At 37.1% G+C, this 9,451-nt stretch overlaps 1 non-coding gene across 1 annotated transcript; it reads right to left on the bottom strand.

The window, feature by feature from the left end:
• Positions 1-920: 920 nt before the first annotated feature.
• On the bottom strand, positions 921-1,026 carry LOC124899109. Its single transcript, XR_007056246.1, has one exon. It is a non-coding gene; the product is annotated as a small nucleolar RNA R71 (small nucleolar RNA).
• Positions 1,027-9,451: the final 8,425 nt, after the last annotated feature.

Below are 9,451 nucleotides of genomic sequence, written 5' to 3' on the forward strand. Positions count from 1 at the left end.
CTTTAACCTAGCCTACCACATCGTCAATGATTAGAATTTGCACCAAATCATCATGTTTCCATGCATAACTTGCCCTTAGGTAGACATAATCCTAAGATTTTTCCCATATTGAATTTTCAACCAAAATTGTTGCCTATTGATTGTTAGAGTAATTCAACGTTGATCAAAACACTTTCCACAACCAACCAATCCCCCTCCCCCATTTTTATTCATGTATTTTTCTTTATTCACACCTTGGGTAACTCATTAGTAGCTATTAACACTCATAGGACTAGAAATCTAATTTCTCTCCTCATGGATTCAACCTTAACATAAGTTGAGTTATTGACAATGGTCGTCCTCTACGAATAATGGTAAAGGTGAGCGTAATCAAAATGGCATTATTTTCTGGGAGTGAAATTTAGTTTTCACTTGTATGGTGTTTAGTGTTACTTTGGGTATACCCATAGTGTCGTGTATTTATTTTTATTATTTTTGTCTCCCTTTAGGTGATCTTCATAGTATACACAGAGCCATTAGTGATAATAAAAGTCATGCCAGGCATTTTGACAGTCCTCTTGATGATGAATACCAACTCAATGATATTGGACATTCAAGTTCCATTCGTATTCCACCTACTCATGGGAATGGTGCCTTTCATGTCACAAGCGTCATATTACACATACTACAAATAAAGGGAATTTTTGGAGGGAAAGCTTATAAGGAACCCAACTTGTATTTAAAGAATTTCGTGGAGGTTTGTCCACCCTTTCATATTGCACACACCACCAAAGAGTCCATCCGGCTATACCTCTTCCCATTCTGTCTAATGGGGGAGATGGTATTATGGCTTTGATCTCTTTCGGTTGGATCAATTACTTCATGGGATGAACTCACCGGTGCCTTCCTTAATTGATATTTCTCACCATCTAAGATGTTATAATTGCATGATAAAATCATTAACTTTTGGTAATTGAATGGTGAAACATTGTACGAGGTATGGGAAAGATTCAATGGAAAACTCATGCAATGTCCCAACCATGAGGTTTCAAAGAAGATGTTTCTCCAAATCTTCTATCGAGATTATGGTCTTCTTAATAAGACCATGGTTGATAATACGTCAGGGGGATCTTTTGTGAAGTTAACTTATCATGTGGATAAAACCTTGCTTGAAGAAGTGACCATGCAAAATTGTGGATGGCATACATGAGATAGTAAGGCTGCTAAGTATTCTCCTACAACTTTCTATATTGATAAAGAGCAATGGAAAATAGATGAGAAGAGGAAAGAGAACTTAGCAAAATAATGACCCAATTAGAGTTGCTAATGAAGAATGTAATGGGTTCACCTATAAAGGCGGCTAATATCGTGGCATCCAAGAGCTATGATAAAGAAGAAGCCAAAACTCTTAATGAAGAAATCCAATATTTGGCCAACTATTTGAGGGGTTCTCGCCTAGCCAACCAAAGAAAAGATGGGAACCAAGGTTGGAATGATAGAAACTGTGACCATGATTGGAGGGATAAGACTGTGAGTATGATCATTATGTGCCCCCCTTATGACCGGGCAAAGGGTAAAGACTCCAACTCTGTCGATCCTGACAAATTCAAGACGGAAGATGTGTTAGCAACTATTTTGATTAAAGTGGAGGGAACAGAGAAAATGTTCTATGAATTGAAAGACAATATTTTTCACATTAACCAAATGGTTGTGTCCAACTCCTCTTCGATTAAGCAATTGGAGACTTAACTTGGCCAAATCTCTACCTAACTCAATGTTAAACAAAAGGGAGGCCTTCCTATTGACACTATTATGAACCCGTTAAATGAGGCCCAAGTATTGGATATTGTCACTAGGAGTGGTAGAATCCTTGGTGATCTTATGGTGGATGTAAAAAAAGAGCCCAAAGTTGAGCATGGAAATATGGAGAAAAAGATTCTCATGAAAGGATAGAAAAAAAATAAGTGTCAAATGAAGAAGTTGATAGTGAAGAGGGTGACCCAAAGGTAGTTGAAAATGATGTAGGGTAAAAAGATCTGATGCCTACCATGATGGCTCCCCCTTCATTTCCTCAAAGGAATAATAAGAAGAAGAACAATGTAAAATTCAAAATACTCATGGCTAAGCTTAGAAACTTCTCTATCAACATCGTGTTATTTGAGGTTATCCAAGAGATTTTGGGGTATGCTAAGTTTATGAAAAAATTAATTTCGAATAAGATACTTGTTGATGATGACACTATTAAATTTACTTATGGATAAAGTGTTATCATGGCTTGTGTAATAGCAGAAAAGAAGGAAGATCTAGGGACTTTACAATTCCATGCACCGTCAAGACACATAAGTTTGAAAACGCTTTATATGGCCTTCGTGTGGGCATTAATATCATCCCCGTTGCAATTTATCAGAGGATTGGCTTGATCACCCCTACTCCAACGTCGATGAGGCTTTTGATGGTGGACCGGTCTATCAAGAAATTAGTAGATATGTTGTTTGACGCGTTGGTGAAAATGGATAGATTCATCCTTCTGGCGGATTTCATGATTCTAGATTGTGAGATAGACCAAGAAGTGCCTATTATCCTTGGTCGACCTTTCCTTTCCACCGTTAGAGCCATTGTCAATTTGGAGCTTGGAAAAATAAGGTTTACAATACATGATGGTGAAGTGTCCTTCTGGGTATGCAAAATGAAGAAGCAACCCATGGAGATTCAAGCGCTGTCAGTTATAGATGTTGAAAAAGATGAAGTGAATAAAGGATCCCATGAGGATCTAACTAAAAAAAATGGAAGACATTGTGCCATGACGATAACTAAGGTGCTAAGTGGGAGGCAACCCATAAATTCCACAAAAGTGGCTCGTATCCTTTGTTTTTAATTTTGTAGTTTAGATTTTAATTTTGTCATCTGATTAATTCATTCATTTGTGGAACTATAGAGTGTATTGAATGAGTTTGAGAAGGGGAAAGTGTGAAATTTTCACATGTTGGACTGGACAAGGAAAAGGGTATCAAAATTGAGTAATACGTTGAACATAGGAAAATAAAGGTGTAGAAATGCCCTCAGTTGCCGCAATCGTGGGCCCTTGGATGCGATCGTGGTCACCCGCATGTTCGTGATTGCGGACCCTTGACAGCCATTGCAGTCAAATCAGTTTATATGTCCATCCTAATGCCCTATTTTCTCCACACTCCCTTCGCAACTTTTCTCTCAATTTATACCCACTCCTAGGCATAATATGGGCATTCAATTGAATTTGAGCATTCCCCTTGCATTATTTCCTCCGATAAGTGTATTGAATTTATGCTTTAATTTATGGAAATAGGCCATAGAATGCATGTTGTAGAAAAGACCTAAAATTATGATTTTCATTGCTAAATCTTTGATTGAATCATACTTGTGTGGTGTTTAGCTGCTAGAAATGGTGTGCATACAAGTGGGGAAGTCTTGAGTACCCAAATTATGTTTGAAGTTGATTAAAATATAAGGTGCACACCAAGTTCTCAATCAAAATCCTAAACAAGTTCATAGCTAGTTGTTTCATATTTTAAGGGCATAATCGAGTATCTAGTAATTGTGTTCAATGATTTTAGAGTTAATTCTTATATTGGAACATGTTTTGGCTTATAATTTTGATTTTTGGACTGCAAAAAATTTGGCTTGATATGGTATCAAATACAGTGATGGCATTCATCGAGATCGCAATTGCAGTACCACGATCACGACTTTATGGTCTGCAATTACTATATCTGAGGCTGAAATCCATCCTGGGCCAAAAATTCTACAATTTAAATTCTTGTCCAAACATCACAAATAATCATCCCATGAGCTTTAATGAACAACATGACATAGTTTATGCATGTAAATATCGATGATTAATATTTTTATGTAGTTCTCATGTTTTCACGACATACCATGGAAGACTACGACCAAGTTCAATTCATGGCCCCTGAGTGCCACACTCTATACTATGGTGATTTTCTGAGAACAAAGCTGGTCTCGGAGAGAGGAATATTCTTGGAGAACGTGTCGAAAAGATTTTGGGATTTCATGATAAACTAGTAGCCACTAGGTGGCGGTGCTTCACCCCAAATCATTGCAGGGCGATTGAGTAGTGGGTCCAGGAACTCTATGCTAACCTTAGCATAGTATCTTTCTCAGACTCGTCCATTATGATTATCAGATCAGAGGGAAGGAGGTGGACTTTGGTTTGGAGCAAATTAATTACATCTACAAGTTTCCAAATGCAAATATGGATGAGTTCGAAGCAAAAAGATGTGACTCAGGAAGCTGGTTGGAAGAAAGGCTATGTCTAAGAAAGAAGGTGTCTTTGGTGGCAACCAAGAGGAACATATCTATAAGGACTTCAATGCTGAGGCTCAGATTTGGTAAACATCATATGTAGCCGAGTCTTACCTTTCACCCACATGACAATAGTTCCATATTTGTGGGGTCAGATAGTTGCTTGCATTCTAGACGGTATTCTTTGAATGTTGGTCATCTTATGGCTTCAGACATTAAATTCTTTAAGAACTATGGCCGTACTCACCTCTCTTTCCCTTGTTTGATTTTTGAGTTGTGTAGGTAATTTGGGGTTGAGAATTGGGTATGCCCCGGCACCCTATCTATCTTCTAAAAATTTGAGGTGAGGGCACACCTGGCAAAAGCAAGAAGAGAAAAATCAACTTGGGAAAGTCAACATGTGAGAAACCTAAGTCTTGCAGGAAATCCACAGTCGAGCCTCTTGAGTATATTGGTTTTTATATTACAGCCATTATGGATCTCATGTCGGGTTTTCCCCAGGGGCCGAGAGAGCCCTCCACCACCCGCCACTCATATGTGTCCTACTTTGATTATAAAAAAGTATCGGGAGGACCAACAGAAGCAGGGAGATACCATTTCTAGGCTTGAGAGAGCCTACTTATCCTTGGTAGAGTCGCACTGAGAGATCTGGGTTTCATATGAGAAGATGTTAAAAAAAGAAAAAAGGAGAGATAAATTCTTCAGCAAGATGTGAAAGGGGGTAAAGGGCCTATGAAAGGTCCAAAAACCCTTAGATAGACTTCCTTTCTCCCAAGTGGAGAGCGACAATGAGGCCCAAGCTAAGTGGTCCAGTCTTGAGGATCCAAGTGATGATACAGGTTCGAGAGTAAGAGAAGATCTTGATGCAGTTTCAAGAAGCACACTTATCACTCTTTATTCGTGATTGTTCATGCAGTGAAGACACTTCTAGCTTTTTAGTTGGAGGTTCCTGTCTCCACATTCATTTTATTTGGTCCGATATTATTGATATTTCTTGATGTTTTTATGTTCTTTTGGATGATTTTACTTTTTCCTTTGGATTGTAATATTCGGGCACTCTACTGATGCCCACATTTCCATGGATTAGTCATTTTTTTTAGATTTTTACTTTATCTTTATTTTGTTTATGGTGATATCAGATGAGCTTTTCCCAATGATAGATTATGTGATGACATTCTTAATGGAAAATCATCATGATTTGGTTTTGTGCTATGGATGCAGGGGAAACCTAAGTACCCGTAGCATCAGGGTTATAATTGCAAGGTAAGTTTGAGTAACTGTGGCATTTTGGATTATATTTTGGATCCTGCTTGTACTGATACTAAAATGTGAAATGAAGGCTTGGTTTGGTTTCACAATGAACAAATTTTGTATGGTGCAAATTCAAAGCAAACAACCCCCCTCCGTCCAAATATTTTCAAAAATCAAGGGCACGGACGTAAGTGACGTTGTAGCAATACTTTTTACCTTTTTATGACTCCAAAATTTTGGCTTGTAAAAATTGGTAGATACTCCCTTTTTTGTCTCTAGTGGGAGAGGAATTGAGCCCCCTTGGTGAATTTGCATGCCATGTACGATGAACTTATTTGTCTTAATCTCATATATACTTGTACCATCTTTAACTTGTGTTATTAGTCTCTCAAGGCTAATTTTGATTATACTTTGTTGGTGAGATAACCCTAGGCCATCTTTGTGAATTTGGAAGTTTACTCTAGCCTAAAAAGTCTACCCTTGCATAGATGTTATCCATAGTCACCCACTTTGAGCCTTTGGACCTTTTTTTGGCAAACACATTGCAAGCTGTGAGCCATTTAATTTTTATCCCTCTATTGAACCCCAACCTCCTTGAACTTTCAAATTCAACTTGAACCCAAAATCCTAAGTTGTGGTGAAGATTGGAAGATATAACTTTGGGCCATGAAATTGTAAGTAAGTTCCTAAGAGCGAAGTATTGTGAACAAATGAATAGGAAAAAGAAAGGACCCAACAAAGGAAAGAAAAGAATAAAGTGTACAAGCAAAACAGATGAAAATAAAATATTTTCAAAAAGATGGGTGAATTAAGATAATAAAAGTAGGCACATGTGTAAAGACTGAAAACAAAAGAAGTGGTCCATGATCAAAAGTTGAATGGAATAGTGTGATGTAAATGTTCGAGGGTATATCCACTTTGTTCCTAAATGATATCTTACCCTTCCCTGAACCTACATTACAATCTCAAAAGGCCCTTCGATATCTCCATCAAGTGTATTCATTGTAGTGGCGATTGAAAATAGGGGAAATCCTACGGTATGGTACTTGTTATCATCGAGAGTCCTTGTGTGAAAGAGAGAGTGTTGCACTCAAATCCCTTATTGCATATTTGATAATTTGGTGTGTGGGATTTTCTTTCTCGTGAGGAGGTATGTGAACAAATTGAGGTGCGTGATATTGTCACCTTCCAAAAAATGAGGTAAATGGAGTATAGTAGAGTTGAGATAAAAAATGTGAGTCATTTCTTGAGGTTTAGTGATTGTTGCATTATTGTTCTTTAAAGTCTTTTGCATCCTTGAAAATTGCATTTCAAGTTGAGAGGTGTCGTGACAATAGCTTTACCCATGTTTGAAGAGCAACTTGTGGTAGTAATCAAGTTGAAGTCATTGTGATCATTATGTCATATAAATTGAGCATAAAAGTGCATTATTTCATGGTAAGAGGTTATGCGGCTTAAGGACAAGCAAAGATTTAAGTTGGGGGTGTTAATGAGTGGTGAATTTACCACTAATTTGCACTCAACATCCATGCACACTACTAAGATTTAAAAGTATGAATGAGACAAATTTGTGTATTAATGCACTAATTTACACATTTTGCAAGCATACAAATGATGAGAAAGAAAAATGTAGATTTGTGATAAAAAGGATTAAAAAGGAGGAGAGAAGTGCAGTTGGAAAACCTAAAGCAGAAAAGCAACCTCAGTTACCGCGATAGCGGTTTGAGGACCGAGATCGTAGCCATTCAAGCTAGGTCAAAGGATCAAGATCGCGGTGTTCTTACTGTAGTCATGGTAGTTGTGATCGCGCATAAGCTTCAACGACCGCGTCAACACGAGAATGTACCCAGGGGCAGTTTTGTAATTTTATACATCCGACCCCAATTCCCTTAAGAGGCTAAAATCCTTTCATATTTTGGTATTCTACCCTTTTTGGGGAACAATTGAATTTGAAGTTTACAAACCCTAATTGGGGCAACAATTGTATTTGAATTTCATACTTTGAATGTGAAGTTGAAGGATGGATGCTTTGAATGAACCCTTTGGTACATTTCTCTCTCTTTACTTAATGAGTAGCTTAAATTTTTTGTCTTGGGATTATGTTGAGCTAAGCTGCAATTATGGATAGGTTGTGATGTGTTTGTGTAGATTTTAGTTTGCTGAAGATGGGTTTCACTATTGCTCGATTAAATTGGTTGGGGTTTGTAGGTGAAAACCCCAAATACCCAAAATGGAATTATGGTGACAGCCCCAATTTTTTGAAAGCTCACATCATCCTTTAAAGAGGGATGTGGATGAAAATTTGGAACCCATATTATCCTTGAAAGAGAGATATGGGTTACAAGGCAATAGGGAGCAAAAATAGATGTAGTTTGCTTTCTTTCACTATCTTAGACATGGGTGATTAGGGAGTTAACTATGTCTTGGGCATCTTCCTAGAAATAGGGATACCTAATTGAGGTATTAGATGACTATAATTGACACACTTGTTAGGTATCCAAAACGGTCAACGAGTCATATTCTTGAGGTTTTGTTGACAAACTAGCTTGAAGGATCTTTGTCCTATCCTACCACATCGTCAATGACTAGAATTTGCACCAAATCATCATGATTTCATGTATAAATTTCCCTTAGGTAGACATAATTCCAAGATTCTTCCCATACTAAATTTTTAACCAAAATTATTGCCTATTGATTGTTAGCTTAATTTGACGTTTATCAATACACTTTCCACAGCCAACCCCCATCCTTTTATTCATGTATTTTGCTATATTATTATTGCGGGAAACTCATTAATAGAAATTAACACCCATAGGACTAGAAATCTATTTTATCCTCATAAATTAATATCAACATCAGTTGAGCTATTGACAACAACCGTCCTCTGGAAATTTTAATGGTATATGTGAGCGTTATCAAAAATCCATAGTTTAAAAATGTTTATATGATGGGTTGTTAATGATTCCCTCTTGACTCATAGTTATTTAGAGGAAGTAGTGATTACCTAATAAAAAAAATTTTAAAAAAATAAATAAATTATAGCACTACGGCTAAACTGAAAGTTACAAACAACACCACATAAGTGAAAAGTAAGTTTCACTCCCCGACAACGACGCCACTTTGATCACGCTTAACTATACCATAGTTTTGATATAGGATGATAGTTGTTAATAAAGTTCAACTCATATTGTGGTCAAATCCTTGATAAAAGAATCTAGTCTTCAAACCCTATAGGTGTTAATAGAGTCTAAGTGTAAGCCCGTAGTGTAAACAAAAAGAAATACATGAATTAAAATAGGGGGTATGTTTGGAGTATTATTCTACCAAAGTCTATTCAAACTAATAATTAAAGGCATTAATTGTGAATAAGATTTCAATTTGGTTAATCTTGGGATTATGTCTTCCTAGGGGCAAATAATGCATGGGTTCATGATCATTGAGTGCAAATACTAGTCAACAACTACATGGGTAGGATAGGTTAGGAGTTCTTGACACTAGTTTGTCAACCAAACCTCAAGATCATCATCCATGGACCCTTACGGATACCTCATGGGTGTGGTAATCAAATCCACCTAATACCTCAATTGGGAATCCCTATTTCTAGGCAGATTCGCAAGACCAAGCTAATTCTCAACTCGCCCTGATTTCTAAGATAATGAAAAGAGAATAAGCTACATCTAACTATTGTTCACTAATACCTTGTCACCCATATCGCTCTTTCAAGGATGATATAGGATCCAAAGGTATACTCACATCCCTTTTTCAAGGATGATGTGAGAGTTTGAGAATTTGGAGTTTTCACCCACAAATCTCAACTAAATCAAGTAAGCATTAGTGAAACCCACAATCAATAACTAAGAATCTACACCAATAAATCACAACCCACATATATGTGCACCCTATTTTGAAATAATCCCAAGAT

The sequence above is a fragment of the Capsicum annuum genome, chromosome 5 (assembly GCF_002878395.1).
Source record: "Capsicum annuum cultivar UCD-10X-F1 chromosome 5, UCD10Xv1.1, whole genome shotgun sequence".
Lineage (NCBI taxonomy): Eukaryota > Viridiplantae > Streptophyta > Magnoliopsida > Solanales > Solanaceae > Capsicum > Capsicum annuum.